The 23408-nt window shown below is 46.2% G+C and overlaps 1 protein-coding gene across 8 annotated transcripts in view; it reads left to right on the forward strand.

The window, feature by feature from the left end:
- The first annotated feature begins 18300 nt into the window (after nt 1–18300).
- Nucleotides 18301–23408, forward strand: part of MTM1 (myotubularin 1) — a 95528-nt gene continuing 90420 nt past the window's right edge. For 2 of the 8 annotated variants that reach the window (XM_074323266.2, XM_074323271.2), the window contains exon 1: nt 18315–18382. The gene's annotated coding sequence lies outside the window, so the exon portion shown is untranslated. Of the gene's footprint in view, nt 18383–20572; nt 20621–23408 lie in introns of those variants that run through there. The other 6 variants (XM_074323270.2, XM_074323265.2, XM_074323267.2 and 3 more) reach the window with 6 other exon arrangements.

A 23408-nucleotide genomic window follows, 5' to 3' on the forward strand; every position in this document is an offset into this window, starting at 1 on the left:
TTGCCGAGGACCATTTCTGTGCCAGACACTTTATATGAGTCACTGTGTTCGTAATAACGTTAGTGCTATTAAGATCATCCCATTTTCGAGATGCAGGTGAAGTGGCTCAAGGCCTAAGTTAGGAAGGGAGGGTGCCAGGATTTCAAACTAGGTTTCTCAGACTCCAGGAGACAAGACGTGCCCGGGGTGGAATCACAACACATTGTTCAGGGAACATTGAGGGTGGGGGAGAGGTCTGTTGCTTTTGGTGGAAGGAGGCAGGAGGCTTCCTAAAGGATGGTGCATATGCAGCTGGCTTGGCAGAACTGGAAGTGTGGAGTTAGGGACCCAAGGCATGCTCCCTGAGTGGAGAGTCCCGCAGCCCTGCTAGAGGACAGCGATGCTGGGAAGAATGGACATTGGGACAAAAAGGAGATTTATTCCATCACATTGTTCAGACTTATGATGTCCTCCCAAAGTGGGCACTGTAATTGTTTGGCTTGAGCTCACCCTTCTTTGGCCCGAGAGAACAACTGGTTCCTTTTCCATGGAAGTGTTTTAAAAGGCACACTGCACTGGAGAATTGTCACAGCCCCCCCCCCCCCATAAAGACGCTCACCCCAAGGGGCCAGTTCTCAGCCTCAGCCACAATTGCCAGGCTCCCCTCATTCTGTCATTTCTTCAGCAACAAACATTCCTGCAGCCCCTATTAGGTATGAGATCCCAGGTTTGGGGTGGAGGACTGGTCCTGCCCTGGCTGTGTTGGCAGTAAAAGCCAGTGGGGCTCCCTCACAAACCATGCTCTAGGGTTTGGGTACCTCTCCTGCCACTGTTTCAGGTTCCAGGTATGTGGAACAGGGCAGGAGGGTTCTCAGAAGCTGCCCCTGGCACAGCATGACGGTGGGCTTTGGAGCTGTGACTTTCAGGGGCCGTCCCCAGGGGGAGGGCAGGCAGGCCTGCAACCTAGAGCTCCCGGGCAGGCCCGCCTCCGCCTCCCCCTCCGCGGCTGCACAGGGAGTGTCCTGTTCTCTCCGGGCTTGGCTCGAGGGGAAGTCCCACCCGGGTTCCTGGCAGTCACTCGCGTCCCGCTCCCACCCACGCAGCGACCAACGGAAAGCTCGGCCCTCCCAGCTGGGGTGGGTGCCCAGGGGTCCAGGCGGCAGGACAGGCCAGGGTGCTTCTCCAGCGCCCCATGCCCCATCCCAAGACCTGAGGGCTGGGCACCCCCATGGCCTCCCCAGTTCCTGCGGTGCTTCAGGCTCCTCGGCCCCCTGTGCCCTTGACCACAGACCTCGCCGCCTCGCCATTGGCCAAGCGGCTCACATCCTCGCTTCCGATCCCAGCTGGCGACAGAGCAGCCCCTCCAGCCGGCAGCGCTGGCGCGTAGCCTCCCGGCGCCCCTTTTCCCAGTGCGGGGTGGCCGGGAAAGCCAGCCTGCCGCCGCCCCAGCACCACTGCCTTCCCCGCGGTCTCCAGCCGCCCCTGGCCGGTCTCTCAAGACCTAATCCCGCTGTATCAGGACGGGTCACTGCTCGCGTCCCGCCTCAATGAGCCCCGTCTCCTTTCCCTCAGTTGGGTGTGTGGCCTCCTCCAGGAGCGAAACTCCCTCCAGATGTCCTCTAGCCCTTGTGACTGCTCTGTCTCTCACTGCCTTAGAGGCAGTCACTGTCAACTCATTCCTCCATGGGAGATGGGGCCGGGCACCTCTGAAATGTTAACAGAAGTGGGCAGGAAACAAGAGGAACACAACTGCTACAAGTGTTTACTGAGCACCTGCTGGGTGTTGGGTACCTGCGAGGTGCTTGGGGTAGAGTAGGGAGTGAAAGAGATAAGATTCCGGCCGTTAGGGACCCGTCATTCTAGTGGATAAAGCAGGCCAGGCCAGGCTTTAACTTTCACAAGTCCGCCCCTTGGTCTTTAGATGCAGTCAGAGGCATTGGCTTTTATCCGTGCATACGTTCCTTTAAGCTCTCCCCATCCTGGATCCCGAACTCTGCTGGGCACCTGGTGCAGGGGCAGAGAGTGGGAGATAAGAGCCTCGATGAATCAGCCCCAGCTCCAGCCCTCAAGAAGCCCAAAGCCCAATGGAGAATCAAATGTGAAAACCCATAATTATACTGGAAGCCAGTAAGTGCTGTGCTCAAGGCATGACTCTGGGCACAGAACACGATGAACAGGCCCAGGCTTTCTGTGGAGAGTGACAGCAGAGCCATTTACTGAGAAGGGTGGGAAAGCTCAAACTGTTTACAAACACCACAGTCCTTTTATTCTCCATTGCAGGCTGGAAGCCTGACTTGCTGCCTCGTGCCAATACCAGTGGGGATGTGAATTGCTCGTCTGCCTGGTGGGGGTGTCAGATTAAATTCAGGATGGTCCGTTCACATTTGAAGTACCGATAAGCAAACAAACAAATGGGGGAAATCATTTTTAATATAAGTGTATCCCAAATATTGCATGGGGTATACTTACACTAAAATAATCATTGTTTGCACGAAACTCAGATGTAACTGGGTGACCTGTATTTTCACCTTCTAAATCTGGGAACTTCGGGGAGTGAGATGTGGGAGTGGCCCAAAGGGACCTGGTCTGGGAAGAGGGGAGCCCTATTGACTAGAGTCCTCAGGCTGGTGCCCCCTCAGATGAAAGTGTCTCCCCAGTGTCTTGGAGCTCTGGATCAAGTGACGATTGGTGTGCAATCTATTGTTGTTCCCTCAAACCCATGTGATAAAGGAGAAGCAGCCTCCAGCAGGGGAGGGGAAGATAGAGGAGGTAGGACGAGCCCCACCCAGGGAATAAAGGCACGAGAGCTAGAAGCTTCCTGGAGATGATTTCTAAAAGGGTCCCAACCTCCACACCAGGCAACATGCCCTGAGAGCCTCCAGAGACTGTGAAATGTGTCATTTGCCCCCATGTGGAAAGACGGAAGACACTGGCTGCCTGTCTGCCTCCCATGGGGGCTGAGCTATGAAAAAGGGAGAGCGAGGAAGGGCAATGCTAGAGTGGACTTAGGGTCCAGTGGGAGAAGGGAGTGTGAGAGCAAATTGAAGCTCCCTACCGTGGTGCAGATGTGACCCCCGGCAAATGCAGCAGCGCCTGAGGAGGTTATCAGAGGCCGTCCCGCTTGACATCCTAAAGCCCTGCTCTTTGTTGGTCATACTCAGGCCTTGTGTCCCTTCTCGTCCCTTCTCTCCAAGGCTATCTTTGGGAAACCTGGCAGGCTTTCCCTCCAAGCTCTCCTCTTGCTGGTGGCAGAGCAAACTGAGCGTCCACGTCTCAAAGACAGCAGCCCACGTGTTTCCCATATTAGGGCTTCCTGACGGAGGGTCTGACATCTGATGAACCATAGCTATGACCACCGCGTACCTGGCCAAGCAGCTACCTAAACCTGGAGAAAATTGGGCTTTGGGGGTTCATCAGTGGGCACCGGTGTTGTCTGGACATGGGTTATTCAAGGCCCAGGCCACACAAAGTGTACACAGTTCACATAATACCAGAACTTAATTTGGCCTAAAATAAATACGCTAGCCACTGTAAACAGGAAGAAATGGGAAACTAGCAATGATTTTGTTTGCTTTTTTCCAAGTTAGAGGCATTTGGGGAAATTATTTTAAACCTCTAGATCTCTCCTGAAACAGGCAAACCCCAAGGATGGTTGAGGCAATGCCTTCCTTTTAGCTCCCATAAGTTTCCTGACTTGGAGGCCTTGGGAAGCAGCCCATGAGGCGATGTTAAAGTAACAACAAACAAACAGAAGCAGCCGCTCACTGGAGGTTGGGGGGTGTGGCTGCTGAGGAAGCTCATCCTCTACAAAGCACATCTGAAAATGAGGGTGCAGCGGGCAAAGTGCCAGCGCAGGGGCCCTGGACCTGATCAGCCCTGGGTTCAAATTTCTGTGTGCCACTTAAGAGCCATGTAACCTTAGGAAAGTCCCCAAACCTCTCTGAACTCTGTTTCCTCGTCCCTAAAAAGGGTATAGTAATCCTCCTGACCTTGCAGGGCAGTCGTGAGAACTTAACGAGGTAACATATGGGAAGACATGTTCAGGGCTCACATTTGATTGAGATCGATTTCTCGAAAGGAGTTGCCTGACAAATCGCTCCCACAATTAGAACAACCCAGACCCATGTGGTGTGGGCTTGACTGCACCCCCCTACCTGTTGGCCTGTTGGATGCCATGCGATAGAGGGTGCAGAATAGATGGATGGCGTGTGGTGGGGGGAGAGGGGAGTGGGGCTGCCTTGGTTAGTGTTTGTCACCAAGGTCGTGCTGTCAGTCTGGGTTGGTGCAGCTGGGGTGCACAGAAGAGCCAGGACTGCTGTGGAATGACTGTGTGTGAGACCTGTGTGCCTTGAGAAAGGAGGTGTGGGGAGCAGAAATGATCCAGATTTGCCTTCCCTCTTTGTCTAGACTTTTCTCAGTGGCATTCTGGAGCTGAGGGATCCCCAGCACTCGTGGCCAGCCCTTGCTGAGCAGGTGAGAAAAAGGATGAGGAAGGGAGAAAGCAGTCAGTTTCTCTGCTTCGGCAGAGCTGGTGGCTACAATATGTCACAAAGTATATGGAAGCTGCTGTGCTCTGTCCCTCCTCTTCTGAGAGGAGGCTAAATAAATGGTCTGGAAAACCTTGGTATGAGGCCTTTCTAGAGCTGCTGGAACCACAAACTGGTTGGCTCAAAACAGCAGAAATTTATTGTCTCGGTTCTAGAGGTTAGGAGTGCAAAATCAAGGTGACAGGTTGTGCTGTCTATGGAAGGTTCTAGAGAAGAATGCTTCCGTGTCTCTTCCAGCTTCGGGTAGACTCAGGGGTCCCTTGCCTTGTAACCACATCACTCCAATCTCTGCTTCCTTCTTTACATGGCCTTCCTCTCTTTTGTGTCTCTCTGTGTCCTCTCTTGTAAAAAAACACGAGTCATTGGAGGTGAGCCCATCCAAAATCCAGGATGATTTCATCTTGAGATCCGTAACTAACTACGTCTGCAAAGACCTTATTTCCAAATAAGGTCACATTTTGAGGTTCTGAGTGGACATGAATTTGGGAGAGACACCATTCAACCCACTACATGCTCCTAATTGAATTTTGTGCCAAAGGGGGCATTTCAGAAGTGATCTTTATTAGGTATTATTTATGACGATATTTTTGATTGAGAAAAATGTGCTTCCATGTAGCTTCCATTATCACCAAATTGCCCTCCAAAGGGGTAACCACAGAAACACACCCTGCTCACTGCTGTATGCCAGTCCCCAGAGCAGTGCCAGGTGTGTATATAGTAGGTGCTTAATAAATACTTGCTAGATGAATAAATATAGTGAAATTCATTCAATGGCCAAAGGGACTTGCTCTTCAGCTGAAAGAAGGGGACCATGAGCACAAAGTCCCACATTTCTCAGCTTTTAACGAAAGAATACAAGTCATCTTTCAGACAAATCTGACAAGTACAAAAGCAGACTATGCTGAGCCCCTCTGATCTGCCCTACCCACCCTCTGGGCAGTCCCCAGGGTACTTACGGGGGCACCAAGAGCCCTGTTGTAGGTCAGGAACCAAAGGTAAATGAGAAGTTTAAGCGCTGGTGATACATCACACACAGCACTAAGGCATTGCCAACCATCCCTAAAGTTCTGTCTGTAAAATTAAACAGGTTTTTATTCTACCCCACAAGTATTTACTGAGAGTCAGCCTATACACTGTGTGTTCTAAGAGAGAACACAATTGTTATATTGCAAGCTGGGTGGTGAAAATGGTTTGAGGGTGAGAAAATACCCTTTCTGTTAAAGGGATCCCATTGTTTTCAGGATGCATATTTTGCTTTCTTTGATTTTCAAAAGGGAAACGCAATACAAAAAAAAAAAAAAAAAAAAAAAAAAAGGTATTTTTGTAACTGTGAGGAGACAAAAAAAGAAAGGCCAAGAAAGTATTGTTCGTCTCTAATTGAACTAAATTGGGAAGCTGGTAGTAATTCCTCATGACCTTCAGGATAGTGTAGACTCCTAGTGTGGCACTCTTTCACAGCTGTCACCATCTTCTGCTTCACTGTTAAGGACTGAATTATGTTCTCCCAAAAGATGCTGAAGCAGTAATACACAGTACCTGCAACTGTGACTTTATTTGCAAATAGTGTTTTTTCAGATGACCAAGTTAGGATGAGGTGGTTAGGGTGGTCCCTCATCCAATAAGACTGTTATCCTGTGATAAGGGGAAATTTGGACACAGAGACACATGCACAGAAGAACACCATCTGAAGATTGGAATTTTGTTACCACAGGCCAAGGAACTCCCAGAAGCTGGAAGAGAGGCCTAGAGCATATCCTTGCCTAGCACCTTCAAGAGGGAGCATGCCCCTGCCAACAGCTTGATCTCAGATTTGTTGTCCTTTGTTATGGCAGCTCTAGCAAACTCATACACTCACCTTCCACCTGACCCCTCTCTTCGTCACCAATCCTGTATTCTAACTGCTCTGTTCCCTAAATGCTCCCTGGACACTTCCCTTCATGTGCTTTGGCTAGTAGCCTAGGTTTACTAGGGACAGTCCCAGCTGACACCTGTTATCCCTGCATAATCACCAATAGTTCTCCCTTTCAAAGGCATTCTAGTTTGGACAGTATATTCTGTGGTCATCTTAGCATTTGTCTGTGCTAACTCCAGCTTTCCGTGGTCTTCCTCACCTTGTCTTCTGGGTAAACTTCTACTCACTGGTCAAAGCCCATCCCACACATCACTGCTTCGGTGAAACATACCCCACCTCAGCCAAGAGTTCATCAGTTCGTCCTCTGGGTTCCCAGGGGCACTTCATACATCTCCAACCCACAGTGCTCATCACTACGTCATGTCAGCTCAAGGGTGCCCTTCTCAGATATGCCCCCCTGACATCCTGACTGGCCTCGGGCCCTGGTTACTACTCTCATAGCACCCTGGACTCCTCTCGCTTCGTGGCCTGTAGCCCAGCTATAATGAGGTATTTGGAGGAGTTCATATTCATTACAGTAATCCATTACTTGCTGTTAACCAGTGATGGTGGGGACCATGTCTGTGTCCTGGCACACGATTTGAATGAAGAAACATCACAGGCATTCGTTTAAGTGCTTGTCCTTGTAAAGCTGTCATCTCTTGCCTGTCTTGTCTGTGTCTTAATCCTCTCTGTCCTCTCACTACTGTGTCTAGAACATCAGAGGTGTTCAATGCCTGTTTATTGAGATAGTGTTTGATTGAAAAAGCATAACTCAGTGGCTAAACAATGACTGTGAGTCAAAAAAGGATACTGTATTACTTCCCTCCCTGAAGGACTACCATGTGATATGGGGATCACCCTGGACAATAAACACAAGTGGGACAATAATGGGTCTCAGAGTCACTGTTGTACTGGGACACAGAAGTGATATATTACAGTAGTCTGCTGTCCAACAATAGCTGCAGTGTGGGGGAAGGTGTGGGAAATGGCCCATTTCAACCTCTGATCTAGATGATTTCAGGCAAGAGCTGTTGTAGAAACACACGACTAATAACTCCTAATGTGTATTTAGCCCTTGAGAGTTTCTAAAAGGTTTTCACTTATATGAGCTACACTGAGTCTCACAGCACCTCCATAAACTAGCTCGGGCAGGGAAAGGAGCCCTGGGAGTTGCCTTTATTTAAAAGGGTCAAATCACCATCTAAAAAGAGGTGTGCTATCCAGGAAGAAGCTTGAATTTACAGTTGAAAACCGGGATTCTGGTCCCAGCTCTCCAATCTCCCAGCACAGTTTCCTTGAGCTGCTCACAGTCTCTCTGAACTTTGGTTTCCTCCTCAAAAGAAGGATGATCTCCTTAATTTTGTCTTCAAAGGCTGTTGTGTGGGCCAAAAAAGAAGAGGGGTTGAGAGGGCTTGGGGAACTTGAAAGGACTGGATGTATTAGGGGCCATTTCAAGATAGGCCTTCCCAATGAGCCTGGAGAGAAAAGAAAAAGAAAGAAGTGGGGTACGGGCATTTGGATAGGCATATAGATCGATAGAATAGAATTGAGAGTTCAGAAATAAACATATATGATCATTGATTTTCCGCAAGGGCACCAAGCCCATTCGGTGGGAAAGAACAGTCTTTTCAATAAATGGTGCTGAAACAATTGGATGTGCACATGCAAAAGTATGAAGTTGGACCCCTACCTCACATCATATAAAAAAATTAACTCAAAGTGAATCATGGACCTACATGTTAGAAGAAAGCATGGTGGTAAATTTTCATGACCTTGGATTTGACAATGGTTTCTTAGATATGGAAACCAAACCACAAGTGACAAAAGAAAGAACCCATCTAGAAAGCGAAACTACAACCCACAGAATGGGAGAAAATTTTAGCAAATCATATATCTGATAATGGATTTGTATCCAGAATATATAAAGAATTCTTACAACTAACAATAGAAAGACAAATAATTCAGTTTTTTTAATGGGCAAAAGATCCGAATAGACATTTCTCCATAAATGATATGAAAATATCCAGTGAGCAAATGTAAATATGTTAAATATCATTAATTATCAGGAAATGTAAATCAAAACCACCATGAGGTACAATTTCACACCCACAAGGTGGCCTAGAATTTAAAAAGATGGATGATAACAAGTGTTGGTGAGGATGTTGAGACATTGGAACCCTGACACATTGCTGATGGGAATGTAAAATGATGCAACCACTTTGGGCAACAGTCTGGTAGTTCTTCCAAATGTGAAGCATAGAGTTACCACAGGACTCAGCAATTCCAGTCCTAGGTGTGTATATATCCAAACAAATGGAAACATAGGTCCACACAAAAAATTGTGCGCAAGTGCTCATAGCAGCATTATTCATAAAGAACCAAAAGGTAGAAACAACCCAAATGTTCGCCGATGGATGAATGGATAAACAAAATGTGGTAGGTATATACCGGGGGTGCCAAAAAAATGTATACAAGTGGACACTTTGGTCAGCGTTGCTCAAGCAGCAGTTAGCCATCATCAGAAGTGTCTGGACGCTGATGGTAACCACTTTGAGCACCTCTTGTAATTGCAGATGTCACACATGACTTGTATTCATCTTTTGTTATCAGTATATATTGAGTATTACAATGTTAATACAATTTTCCTTTTTTAAAATGTGTATACTTTTTTTTGGCACCCTCTGTATATACAATGGGATATTATTCCGCCATTAAAAGGAGTGAACTACTGTCACATGCTGTAACATGGATGAATCTTGAGCACATTACTACAGGTGAAAGAAGCCAGACACAGAAGACCACATTACATGATTTAATTTATATGAAATGTCCAGAAAAGGCAAATCTATCTATAGAGAAAGAAAGTAGATTGGTGGTTGTCAGGGCATAGCGGGGAGGAAGCAGTAGGGAGCCCCTATTCATTGATGCGAGGTTTCTTTTGGGGTGATGAAATGCTCTGGACTTAGCCAGTGGTAGTGCTTGTACACCTCTGTGAAAATACTAAAAGCCATTGAACTGTATACTTTACATGGGTGAATTTTATTATGTATAAATTGTATCTCAATCAAGCTGCTAAGAGAGACAGAGAGCACACGCAATGTTCTGTGTTGGGGGCAGGGGCGAGGAGGGTGAAGGCCGAGGATTTGGGAGGGAGAGCTTAGTGTAAGCAGCTTTCCACCTTGAGCACTGACACCCAGACTTGCCTGGTGCTCTATTAGCAGTCTGAAAAGTTGCCGATGCTTTCATTCCCCAGAACTTCTGCTTTGTTCCCATGAGCCCCATGGTGAGGAAGGGCAGCTGGCTGGTCTACAGCTGTCACTAGAAACACTGTTGCTAGAAACAGCACATATTTTACTCCGTTGGGGCCTGACAGGGTGAGGGCTGAGGTGGCTGAGGCTCCATCGGTCTCATAGTTACCCCTGGATGCCCCCACTTGAAGACTCATAGGATTAACAAGTTTCTTTGAGGGATACACATGCCACCCCCCTTAGTTGATGACCTCTTTGAAGTAATCCCTAGTGGCTATAATTGGAAAGGCACCACCTATCCCAGATTTTCCCAAAGAACTCCACCCCCCACCAGCCACCCCCCCACCCCGCCCAGTTCCTACCCACTGATGGCTACGGTTCTTAAGAGGTGGTTTCTAGGGCGGATTCCATTGTATCCTGCCCCCTCCTCAGCACACCTCAGCCTTTTCCCCAGCTTTAGGAAACACTCTGGGAAAGGATGCCCCTTCACAACTCTCATGAGTTTTTGGCAGTCACACAAAGAAGAGGTGGTAGTATTTCTTTTGGAAAGGACTTGTGCTCTTGCTTCCCTCATCCTCTCAGCCACCTGGGACTTGAGCTCTTGGTGAATTCTGGCCCCCTGTGGGAGGCTTTGTTTCTGAAGAGGGACACGAGATCCCTGTCCTGGTGGAAGCAGACCTTGAAGGGTACAATCACATCAGAGATGAACGACGTAGGACCTTATCAGCGAGCCTAGATTCTTGGTCCTCCTAGCTCGGGTTACTATGGGGGCATAATTAATCTGTGTGTTTTTTTAAATTGAGGTAATTACGAGGTCAGAGAATGAAGTTCACGAACTCATCCTGGAAAAAGTGCTACCTACCTCATTGCTGAATATCACCACGGTCACCTTCAAAGTACTCCCCTTGGGAAGCTATGCACCAATCGATGCCAGTGCCTAGTCCACCCTTCAAAGCAATTTTGGGACTCTTTTTCTGGAATGGCCATCAGAGCTGTCGTCATATTACCCTTGATGTCCTGAATGCCATCCAAATGTCTTCCTTTCAATATTTCCTTTATCTTCTGGTAAAGAAAGAAGTCATTGGGGGCCAGATCAGGTGAGTAGGGAAGGTGTTCCAATACAGTTATTTGTTTACTGGCTAAAAACTCCCTCACAGACAGTGACGTGTGAGCTGGTGCATTGTCGTGATGCAAGAGCCATGAATTGTTGGTAAAAAGTTCAGATCGGCTACCTTTTTCACGCAGCCTTTTCAGCACTTCCAAATAGTAAACTCAGTTAACTGTTTGTCCATTTGGTACACGTTCGTAATGAATAATCCCTCTGATATCAAAAAAGGTTAGCAACATCGTTGCAACAAGTTCACAAACTTAATTGTCAGACCTCATACACATAATATCAAATTGACCATGTTAACCATTTTTAAGCATACAGTTCAGTAGTGTTAAGTACATTCACACTGTTGTGCAACCAACCTCTAGAACTCTTTGCATCTTGCAAAACTGAAACTCTGTCCCTATTAAGCAATAACTCCCCATTCCCCTCCCCTGATCCCCTGGTAATCACCACTCAACTCTCTGTCTCTATGAATTTGACTTCTCTAGGTATCTCATATAAGTGGAATCATACAATACTTGTCCTTTTGTGAGTGGCTTATTTCACTCAGTATAATGTCCTCAAGGTTCATCCATGTTGTAGCGTGTGTCAGAATTTCTTTCCTTTCTAAGGCTGAGTAACATTCCATTGTAGGGATGGAGCACTTTTTGCTTGTTCATTCATCAGCCAATAGGCACTTGAATTGCTTCAGCATTTTGGCTACTGTGAATAATGTTGCCATGAACATGGGTGTGCAAATATCTCTTTGTAACCCTGCCTTCAATTCTTTTGGTAAATAGTCAGAAGTGGAATTACTGGATCATAGTAATTCTATGTTTAATTTTTTAAGGAACCTCCATACTGTTTCCCATAGCGGCTGCACCACTTTATATTCCCACCAACAGTACACAAGCGTTCCAATTTCTCCACATCCTTGCCAACATTGGTTATTTTCTGGGTTTTTGTTTTGTTTTGGTTTTGATAGTAGACATCCTCATGGGTATGAAGTGGTATCTCATTGTGGTTTTGATTTGCATTTTCCTAATGATTAGTGATTTTGAGCATCTTTTCATGCGCTTATTGACCATTTGTATATCTTCTTTGGAAAAGCATCAGTTCAAATCCTTTGCCCATTTTTTGATTGGGTTATTTAAGTTTTTGTTGCTGAGTTATAGTTTTTTATACATTCTGGATATTAGTCCTTCATCAAATATGTGATTTGCAATATTTTCTCCCGTTCCACAGGTTGCCTTTTCACTCTGTTGATCATGTCCTTTGATGCACAAAGGTTTATAATTTTGATATAGTCTAATGTATCTATTTTTACTTTTGTTGCCTTGCGTTTGGTGTCAAATCCAAGAAATTATTGCTAAATCCAATGTCAAGAAAACGTTCCCCCATTTTCTTCTAGGAGTTTTATAATTTTAGCTCTTACATTTTGGTCTTTGATCTATTTTGAGTTAATTTTTGTATGTGGTATAACGTAAGGGTCCAATTTCATTCTTTTGCATGTGGATATCCAGTTTTCCTGACACCATTTGTTGAAAACATCGTCCCTTTATCCATTGAATGGCCTTGGCACCTTTGTCAAAAATCAGTTGACCCTATTATGCAAGGGTTTATTTCTGGGCTTTCTATTCTATTCCTTGGTCTATATGTCTCTCTTTATGCCAGTACCATACTGTTTTGATTACTGTAGTTTTGTAGTATCTTTTGAAATTAGGAGGTGTGAGACCTCCAACTTTGTCATACTTTTCAAGATTATTTTGGCTATTTGGGGTCCCTTGAAATTCCGTATGAATTTTAGAATGGATTTTTCTATTTCTGAAAAGATTGTCATTGGAATTTTGATAGAGAGTGTGTGAAATCTGTAGATTGCTTTAAGAGTATTGATATCTTAACAATATTAAATCTTTGGGTCCATGAGCCCAGAATGTCTTTTTATTTATTTATCTTTAATTATTTTTTCAGCAATGTTTTGTAGTTTTCAGTGTACAAGTCTTTCACCTCCTTGGTTAAGTTTCTTCCTAAGTATTTTATTCCTTTTGATTGAATAATCTTAAATAACAAAATTTTATTTTGGTTCAGCAAATATTGCTGACATTACAGTTTTTCCTCTTTCATCTCTCCTTTTCTCATTATATTCTCTTTCAACTTTAATCTTGGGTCTCCAAATCTTTCAATGTTTGAGAAGTAGCATACTCTTCACCTCAACATGAATCAGGCCAACCCCTTCAAATAAAAAGATAAAGCTCTTTTTAAAAATCTGTTTTGAATAAAACACACTTGAATGTATCATGAAACAGTTCCTCATGGGTCTTACTTCCTCAAAAATGTTTAGTGTAAGAAACTGAGATTTTAAAAATAAAACTCATAATTGGGGACAGAGAGAGGTTATCTTGTGAGTTGGCCTTCCTTCTGAGTGATTTTGGTTTGATTTGTGATCTGACTGGGACGTGGGTCAGTTTTCTCATCATGCTGCTTGTGGACTAAACCTCAAATCCATCCCTGAACACTCTGTATTTGCCTAGCAATGAGGGAGACAAACAGGGCTGGCCCTTGGAAACATTGTGATGTCATAATAATTATCCTTGCGTGTCTGGCCCCTGTGTCCAAGAGGTCCTGGGACAAAATAAAATAAAAAATCTGGGTTTCTCTCTGTGTGTGGGTGTTTGCATGTCCCACTACTTGGCTCCAACTTCCACCCAGCACCTGGGAAAATAGACCCTGCTGACTGGTGGGGCCTCTCCGAGGAGGCTCCAGCTCAACACTGAGTTACTGAGTTCTATGATTAAGTGGAAGAGAATCACCAGCAAAAAGCAATAGCACTCTCATCTGTACGTGAACACAGAATCCAGGTGGACCTCTGCCGCGTTCTGGAGCCCCACCGTGTGCATGCCCACAGGTCACTGGCAGTTCCCAGAGAGAAAGTGGGGGAAACTTCTGATCCTTGGGGTTCACAAGTGTCATGCTGTGTCAGTCCAGACTCGGCTCCCAGGCCTCCTTCATCCAGGAAAGCACTCCCTGTTCTGCCCCCAGAGGGCTGGGCCACCATCTTCTCCTGGTGGGTGCTTTCCCCTAGCCTCACCCAAGCTTTTGCTTTGTAGCACACCATGGGTATGTGTAGGGCAAACTTCACCCCTTCTCCCATCAATGCCCCGGGCCTCTTAAAACCGATCAAACAACCAAACAAAAACAGATTGACAATTGTGGGCAGCCTAAGGAAACTTAAGTGAGAATACATCCCACCCATTTTAAACCTCAGCTTTATTGAAATATATCTTATCTGCACTGAAATTCACTCATTTCATGTTTAGAGTTTAATACGTTTGGGCAAATGTATACGAGGTCTGACAATTCAGTTCACGAATTTGTTGCAACGATGTTGCTAACATTTTTTGATATCAGAGGGATTATTCATTATGAATTTGTACCAACTGGACAAACAGTTCACCAAGTTTACTATTTGGAAGTGCTGAAAAGGCTGTGTGAAAAAGTGAGACAAAAACTACCTGAATTTTTCGCCAACAATTCATGGCTCTTGCATCACGACAATGCACCAGCTCACACGGCACTGTCTGTGAGGGAGTTTTTAGCCAGGAAACAAATAACTGTATTGGAACACCCTCCCTACTCACATGATGTGGCCCCCAATGACTTCTTTCTTTACCTAAAGGTAAAGGAAATATGGAAAGGTAGACATTTGGATGACATTCAGGGCATGAAGGGGAATACGACGACAGCTCTGATGGCCATTCCAGAAAAAGAGTCCCAAAATTGCTTTGAAGGGTGGACTAGGCGTCGATGCAAAGCTTCCCAAGGGGAGTACTTCAAAGGTGACCATAGTGATATTCAGCGATGAGGTATGTAGCCCTTTCTCTAGGATGAGTTCACGAACTTAATTGGCAGACCTCGTATGTCACTCATCACCATCACAATCAAAGCTAAGAACACGTCCATCACCCCTAAAACTTCTTTCTCTGCCCCTTTGCTGTCAATCTCCTTCACACACCTGAGGCTCAAGTCAAGCACAGATCTGCTTTCTATCACTACAGTGTGGCTTTTCTCCAAGTGTATCAGTGTAATTTTGCCTTTTCCCCATATAAGTGGAATCATACAGTATATAATATTTTGTGTGTTGTTTATTTTACTTATAAAAAATATAATCTTTTTGAGATTCATTTATGTCGTAGCATGTATCAATGATTCTTCCTTTTTATTGCTGAGTAGTATTCCACTGCATGGACATATCGCCATTTATCCGTTGATGGGAATTTGAGTTGTTTACCTTTTTTACTACTATTTTTAAAAGGATGCTATGAATAGTTTAATGCAAGTCTTTTATGAACCTAAGTTTCCACGTCTCTTGGATAATTACCTAGGGCTGGTATTGCTGGGTCATATGTACATTTGATTTTATAAATCACTGCCAAACTGTTTTCCAAAGTGGCTGCACCCTTCTGCTGGGGCTACCTTTCAAATAAAGGGCGGGGGTGGGCAGATCCGTTTTGTGGTTCTAGAAGCAGAAGTTAGTCCTAGGCATTTGTGTGTTTATTCCTCATAACAAGCTCATGAAGTAGATACTAATATTCTTATTCCACAGATGAGGAATTTGAGGCTTAGAGAGATATACTTCCTCAAAGTCACATAACAAAGGGAAGAGCTAGGATTTGAGCTCAGAGGCCTTCATGCCAATGCCCAGTAGCTTGTACCCTGCCCTCTCTCACCTTTCTTCCCATTAGCCAGCCTGGCAGCTTGGGAATGCTGCTATCTTGTCTTTCTGTATGCCACACTCACCTCTGTCCTTGCTGTGCTAGGACACAGCAACTCTGGGAGGTGGCATATGACTCCTCTTTTTCAGAGGAAGCAGGTAATGATCAGAGGGATGAAGTAACGTTGCCAAGGCCTACAGCTTGTCTACAGAATTGCTGGGATCGGAATTCAGGCTTCTTGATTACATGTGCTTTCTGCCAGGGCACAGTGCCCCTAGCTACATTTAAAGTTTTCATTTCTAACCACCTCTTTCTTCAACTTTCTCCTTCCTCTGTAAGAATGGTCTTCATTTCCCTCCACCTTCCTCCACCCCAGGCCCAGGATAGTGAACCCAGTAGAAGCAGGTGGTGGCAGTCCCCAGCCTGGCCGGTGTGGGGACTGGGAGCTAAGAGCACCTGCACTAGGGTCCATGTGGTGCGTGTGCCAAGGGAGAGAAGCAGGACACAGGTAACTTCCTTTCTCAGGCCTTCTTCTCAACCAGGAGGCTAGGGGTGGGGGTACGGGGTGTGCCTGGCCAGGCCAAGGGTGGCAGCCCATCCTAATCCTACCTGCTCCACTTCCCCCAACTCGGGAGAACAGAATGGAACCTCAGGGGATAAGAGATCCCTCCAGCCTGTGCCTTAGCAAAAGCAGGAGGACACTGGGGGAATGGGTGACGGATATCCCACCCAGAAAGATTATTGAAGAAGCAGCCTTATGTCACATCTATTGCTCGCCCTCCCTATTGTTCAGGAGCCCCTGGCTGGGAGGCTGACATTTCTCCCCAGGCCCCCTGCAATTGAGGTGTGTGTGAACGTGTGTGTGATGCAGGGAAGCCTGAAGAACCCCCAACATACACAGAGACACTCATGCACATACTTTGAACGATGAGATGCAGCCCCAGCCTGAGAGAGGTCAAGAATACAGCGACCTGGCCAAGGGCAAGGTGGGAACTCCTGGATAGCACTCAGCCCTTATAGTTTTCAAAGCGCTTTTATCTCCATTCCCTGCTTGATCCCTACACCTACACTGTGAGGCAGGCAGGGCAGGAGTGACTGTCTCCGTTTCACAGTCCAGAGACTGGTCTTCTATACTGGCCCTTTCTGCTTTGGTTGCCTCCTTCTGGAGCTGGTGCTAGACTGGGTCTGGACCCAGGTTGGAGGTGCTGATGAAATCTTCTCCAGTAACTGCAGCCTTGGGATGAGAAGTGTCCCTGCTCCCCCCAATTCCACCCCCATGGAGCAAAGGGCTTCAGCCTCATCCTTGAACACAGTGCCTACCATATGCAGGTTCTCCCACCCAGCTGCTGCCCTCCCTCCACCCACCCACATTTTCTTCTCTCCCTCTGCTCCAAGACTCAGAGATGTGGGAATCCACTTATGCAGTAGCCCACCAGGGAGACTTTCTGGCATGCAATGCACACAATCAAGAAGCACTTACTGAACACTCTTTCGAATCAAGTACCAACGTGAATGTGATTAAGGAAGTTCACAGCCTGGGGAGGGGAGTTGGTGGGGCAGACCAGTAAACAAATGATGACAAAGATGCTATGAGAAGGGCTCTGGGGAGAGCTTCTAATTCTAGCTGTCCTAGGAGCATGTGCTATTCTGCCACTTTCTTAGAGTTTGGCCAATCCAGGACAAAGGAACAACATGTGTGAAGGGCTGGAGAGAGGAAAGAACCTGGTGCATCCAGAGAATAGAAACAAGCTCCTTGTGAGTAGACCAGAAGCTGGGGTGAGGGGAGAGAAGAGACGCGTTAGAACTGGCTAAAGAGAAGGTGGGGTTGGAGTCTGAAGGTCCTGTTACCCATTTAAGAAGTCTGGACTCTTCCACAGGGTTAATATTGTGTGTGTGTGTGTGTGTATAATGATACAGGATTATACACACACTCATACATATGTATATTGGTACCACGTAAAACAGCTGCTTTTAGATGCTGGAGTACTAACAGATATAAGAGGGAAAAGGTCATGTTAAAGCAGTCCTATTTACCATCATTTACTAGAACTGCTTATGTGTAATTATTGTGCAGCACAAGAAATATTACACATATTCTTCTGTGCCCAAGTATTTTTTTAATTACATACTGAATTCTCTTCCTGAAATTGTCTTCCTTCTTTCTCTTTTTTCTTTCCCTTTCTTTTTACTGTATTAATGGTCGCCTGCTCCAAACTTCAAAAAGTGGAAGGAACTCTGTCCTGAAATGTTTCCTTTCACTAAGTCTCAAGAGAGTTCTTGTAAAGGTGCTGGCACAGCATGAAGAATGCGTCAGCTGTTAGCTGGGTTTGTGAATTGCAAATTCTGTATCAGTCAGTGAAATTTCTTTTCCCCTTATAGTATCTCAACTTCACGCAGCCAACCGTATATACCCAATATTAGCTAAATTTAGTAACATCGCTGAAGTTTTATCTAGGGAAGTTTTCCCTCTCGGTTTCCCCTTTTTGGAGAAAAACAGTGAGACGCAGCCAAGAGTTCTAGGACTACGCTTCCCAGCGGCCCCTTCGGTGAGTCTACTCCAACTTCCCTTACAGGGGTGGGTCCCTCTAGCATCTTGGCCCTGCCCATTCCGGGCACCACATTTAGAACTACAACTCCCAGCGGCCTCCACGCGCCAGACCCTTCAAAGGGTTTCCCAGCAGCCCCCCGGGCGAAGAGCCCCGCCCCTGAGACTGGCTCCCCAGGCTCCCTGGCGCCCTCAGCCCGCCCCAACCCCTGTCACGTGACGCACCCTCGCCAACCGACGTGCGGAGGAGGGCGGCGGGCGGTGGCCAGGGGCGGGGAGGCAGCAGGGGGCGGGCTCTGGAGGGGGCGGAGCGGGGCCCGGGAGCCGAGCAGCCTGGCAACGGCGGTGGCGCCCGGAGCCCAAGGTGGGTGCGCGCTTGCGGCTGTCCTGGCTCCCAGCCGGACGCTGCGGGGACCCGTGGTGGGGGGGCCGGGAGGAGGAAGTTGGGACCCCTCTGGGCTGGCGGGTCCCGCGGGGCCTCGCAGCACCCTCGGGGGTGGGTGGGTTCGCCCGAGCGTCTTGGCTGTCCCCGCCGGCCAGGGCTGAGGCCGGGGAACAGCAGGCAGGTGCCTCCGGCTTCCCGGTTCTCATCGCCCAAGGTCCCGGGCCCGCGGCAGGCGAAGGTCGGGTCTGGAATCGGGGCTTTGGGGCCGGGGAGTGGGGGGAGGGGGCGTCACGGCCGCTGCCCTGACTTTACTTCCCGGTCCCGGGGCGGCGAGAGCGCCGGGCGACCGCCCTGCCTCCCCGGAGACGCGCCTTGTCTGGTTATTGCCCTGGCTCTCCGCGCGGGGTGTGTGCCCGCCGCATCCCCTGTGGGTCCTGTCGAGCGGCCGCAGCCCGTCATTGGCCGCAAAGCCTCGATCGATCGGCGTTCTCGGCCAGTGTTTCTGTGTCTCATACGGGAGGTTTAACTGTTTTTGCAACAGTTGAGGGAAGATCTGAAAGGGAACGGTTAGTTCCCTGATACGCAGTCGGAAGTATGCACAGGCACGAGCAAGCGCCCTTTGCCGAGTTGCCTCCCTTAACTGTCTTTTGCTGCACTCAGGAAGTGAAAACTAATTTTAGTTTTTGCCTAAGCAAAGATGAAATGAATCTGCTGCAAAAATTACATTATGGGCTTTTTAGATGCATACAAAGTATGAGGCGAAGTGGATTGTAACTGACTTTGAAACATACTAAACCTTCACAAGGATGGAATCATGGCATATTAGAATTGACTGGGACCTTGAAGTTCATAGAGTTCATTTGTTTCTCAGATGGGGAAACCAAGGCCCAGAGAAGATAACGAATGTGACCCAGGCTTCCTGGCAACTTCATGGCAAGGCTAATATCATACACCAGGTCTCTAGGGGATATCTTGGTGACTGTCTAGCCTGGGTACATTTTTTTTTAATCACAGCTCAGTTTTTGTTCCTTGTAAAGTATCCACCTTAGAGTCTTGAGACTGAGCCAGCGATTTTGCTATAGTTCATGCCGTTTTGAATTTCCTTCAAAAGCAGTTTACCAGCCTTATAAATAAGAATCAGGCTTGTTAATTTATAGACACATTTTACTTGCATCCCACATACCACCATTATGTCATAGGCATGACCACTTAATCACCAAATTTGACTCTGAATGACTTTTGGCTATTTCATGAAACCAAATCTATCCTTGAGAGATTTCATACCATGGAGTAGATTCAAACCATTGGTGCTGCCAGGGTATAGCAGCCTCCTGAGGTGCTTGAAAGTGGAGAACATTCATTGGGGCTGTTACATTCCAGTACAGTTATTAAAGGAGGATTGGTCTCCTTCCCTTAAAGTTCTAACACATTTATCAAGTTGTCAGTGGTTTCATTCATTTGTTCAACCCAGAATGTCCATGGTCTTCCCACAGTGTCCCACACACTGGGAAGATGGCAGACAGCACCACTGATGAGGTCCCAGCCTTACAGAGCTAATGTGTGGGGAAGCAGACAATTACACACACACACACACACACACACACACACACAGAGACACACAGACATTGCTATATATTCTAGTGGAGATGAGCGGTATGATGAAAAATAGAGCTCTGGAACTCTCTGATGACAATAAAACAGGCTGGTATGAATGAGAGTGACTTGGGCATTACTTTGAATGGGTAGTTTTAGACTATCAACTGCTGCTCCGTGACAGCAAATAAATCGCAAAGTAAATCTGTCTGAAAGAGATTCTATGGAGTCCATCATTTCTCCAGCCATTGCCTTTTGGATGATAGGTTCATCACAGCCTCATTTTTACTTGCATTTCCCCCCCCTTACATGGAAACAGTGAGTAGTTTCAAACACCTAGAGAGGTGGTCTTCGAGTCCCTTGCTATCTGAGTAGTTACCTCGCTGTAGCTACAGAAGACTGTTGTGGTCCGTATGGCTTATTGATTCCGTGCCAGTGTCTGCTGGCCTCAGGCTATCTTACACGAGGATTTCTTTTCCTGCACACTGGTTTGTACTGGGAACCTACTATCTGAAATGCTTGTCAATCTTCATATTGTGTGGTTTGTAAAGAAACAAGTTCATTTTGAAATTACAGGCATACCTCGGAGAAATTGTGGTTTCAGTTCCGGACCACCGCAATAAAGTGAGTATCGCAATAAAGCGAGTCGTCATCTTTTTGCTGGTGGAGGGTCTTGCCTTCAATTTGTAAACAAATACAGCATCTGTGAGGCGTGATAAAGGGAAGCACAACAAAATGAGGTATGCCTGTAGCGCTAGAGGAAAGAAGCACTCAACTTAAGAACAAGAGTGCCAATAAAATGGCATTAATGCTAGCTTACTCTGAAAGTTTATCTATTTAGTACCCTTTCAGTTCTCTCATATGCTGTGTGTTCATTGGCTTCAAAGCAAATGCTTTCATTGTACAGGTTCTGAAAAATGGTTAAAGTTACATAAAATACTCCAGTATTCTTTGTCCCAAAGTGAAAGGAGGATTAACAAAGTGTAGTTACTTTTAAACACACTGAAAGAACATGTGATTCTTGCTCTTATTGAAGGCTTCAAAATAAGGAGAAAAGCAGCGCCTCTTCAAAACTTAATAGGTGACATTTTGAACTGGTGGCCAAAGGATTTCTAAGGCCAGAGATTGTTGTTATTTCTAAAGTTTTTAAAGATGTTATAAAAGAATAAATAAGAGGTTGTTTTCATTATTCTTTAGTAATTTCCCTTCCCTGTTTTTGACCTCTTTGAAGTTCTGCTTTCTTTATTTTCTGGTTTCTCAGTTCATTATTCCTTTTTGGCAGATGGCAGTGGGCAGGGGCTGTCATTTGCCTAGAAGCTGTTGACTCCGGATTTGAATCCTGGCTCTGATATTACCTGTGTGATTTTGGGCGAGTTACTTGCCCCTGTGCCTCAGTTTCCTTATCTGTAAAATGGAAATAATCATAGTACCTTCCTCAAAGCGTTGTTGGCAGCACTGAGTGATAATCCCTGTTAAGTGCTTAGAATAGCATCTAAACATAGTAGACACTAAAGAAAAGTTGAACTTGAACTACACGGAACTCCCTTCTTTAAAAACAAAAAAAATTATTCCAGACGTGTTCTAATCAAATTTTGGGAATCTAGTAAACCTGATTTTCTGGACGTTTCCCTTCATTTCATTATTGACTCGAGCTTTTAGTTTGAGGTGATGCTGGCAGCAGTGTTCACAGTTCTTGCAGTGTTAAGTTCCTTTTACTGTTTCGACTAAATTACTTGAGGCCAGATTTTGTTTGTTTCTACAAACAAGAATAGAGCAAGAGAGGGCTTCTTCCAGTTCCTCTGCTTTGAGAGCGAGAGGTACCAGGAGACCCAGCTGGAGTCCATCCGATGAGATCCAGTTGCCATCCTGTAGTTGGAGGCTGGTTTTTCATGTTTACAATGCATTTTAAAAATGCATTTAAATGTTTACAATGCATTTTTCCATAGGAGCACCAGGACCGTTTCATCTTTTGTTTTTTGTTTTTAAGAATGTGACAAGCTTCTCTTTAGAAAATTGGCATCCTGTGCTAGTGCTTTCTTTCTGTTTCTACCTGAGGAACAGGAGTGGGAAAGAGCCTTGTGTCTGTGAAGTAGAAAGCTTCCTGAATTTGGATTTCAAAAGCCAGGTTCAAGTCCCAGTTCTGCCTCTTCTTAACTCTGTGACGTGGGACAGATCATTTCACTTCACTGCTGGTGGGTCTTCCATTCGTACGACAGAGTTAAGAAAACCTGGCCTACCAAATTCCGAGAGCTCTTCAGAGAGTCCAGTGCGCCTCAGTACTCTTTGAAGGCCATGTGGTATTATTATTACTGCACTCATGTGTTACATAAGCCATCACTATTTGGAGAACTGGTATTAGAGGGCAGTGTCCTTCCTGTTCTTGGCCCATCTCCCCTGTAGCTGTCCGTGGAGCCTCTGCCTTCTCGCTCTCCCTCTTCTGTCAGCATTGAGATATGCAAGCGTTTCTTTGCCTCTCTCAAATGGACCTGAAGCCACTGGTACACCTTCCAAGCTTCCATGTTCTCTATTCCTAAAATGATAGCACTCTATAACCAACAATCAAAAGGTGAGCAAGGCCTCTCTATCAGGGAATATTGCCTGCCTTTTTCTGCAGGGCCTCAGAATGGAAGTCTTGCCTTATTTCAAATCAACACCTTCCCTGAGCTCCTCAGTGCAGCTTGAGGCCCTGTCGAGTTGCTCCGTCCATGCTAAACTAGATGCTTGCACTCCTGGGGCCAGGACAAGAAGAAATCCAGGGACTTGATTGTTCTCTGTCCACCCTGTCTTGCTTGTCTGAACAGGGCACGCAACAAGTGCTCTTTTCGTGTTACTTGAATTTGTTTCTCCATATCTTGAAATGATTCTGTAAGTAGTTCCTGGAAATTTCATGTACTTACGTGTATATTCGTTTGGTATTGTGTTGCTCAACTCTTTGTGACACCTGCGTACTTCAGTATTAATTTTGTTCATCTTCCAAGTTTGTAATAAAGATGACTGAGGTTGGAGACGTTGTTCTGGGCAGGTGAAACCTAACATGGCCTTCCTCATGCCGTAAACATTTAGGAAACATTCTCTGACTTGAACTGGACAAGGGGGGATCGTTTGGAACTTGTTTGGATGTGTTCATTTCAAGGAATTGTTTTGTCTGTCTGGGATCATATTCCCTGACTGCAAGATGAAACAACTGAGCTCATGCTTAGCCTTTCTTTCCACGGGCAATTAGCAAATGAATAAGAAAGTTCTTTGAGTCCAGTGCTGGGAGAGGTCTCACACATTGCTTTCCCACCCTTTTCTTCCCAGCTTCTGGATTTTTAGGCTATTGTCGTGAGCAGTTTGCGTTTAGGTTCGTTTTTCTTTTTAGCTTTGCTTGTGGGTATGTTGGGGGCGGGAAGGGCTACTGGAAGTTGAAGGG

This window comes from Rhinolophus sinicus, chromosome 18 (genome assembly GCF_057876585.1).
Source record: "Rhinolophus sinicus isolate RSI-liver-muscle chromosome 18, RSI-T2T, whole genome shotgun sequence".
Taxonomy (NCBI): domain Eukaryota; kingdom Metazoa; phylum Chordata; class Mammalia; order Chiroptera; family Rhinolophidae; genus Rhinolophus; species Rhinolophus sinicus.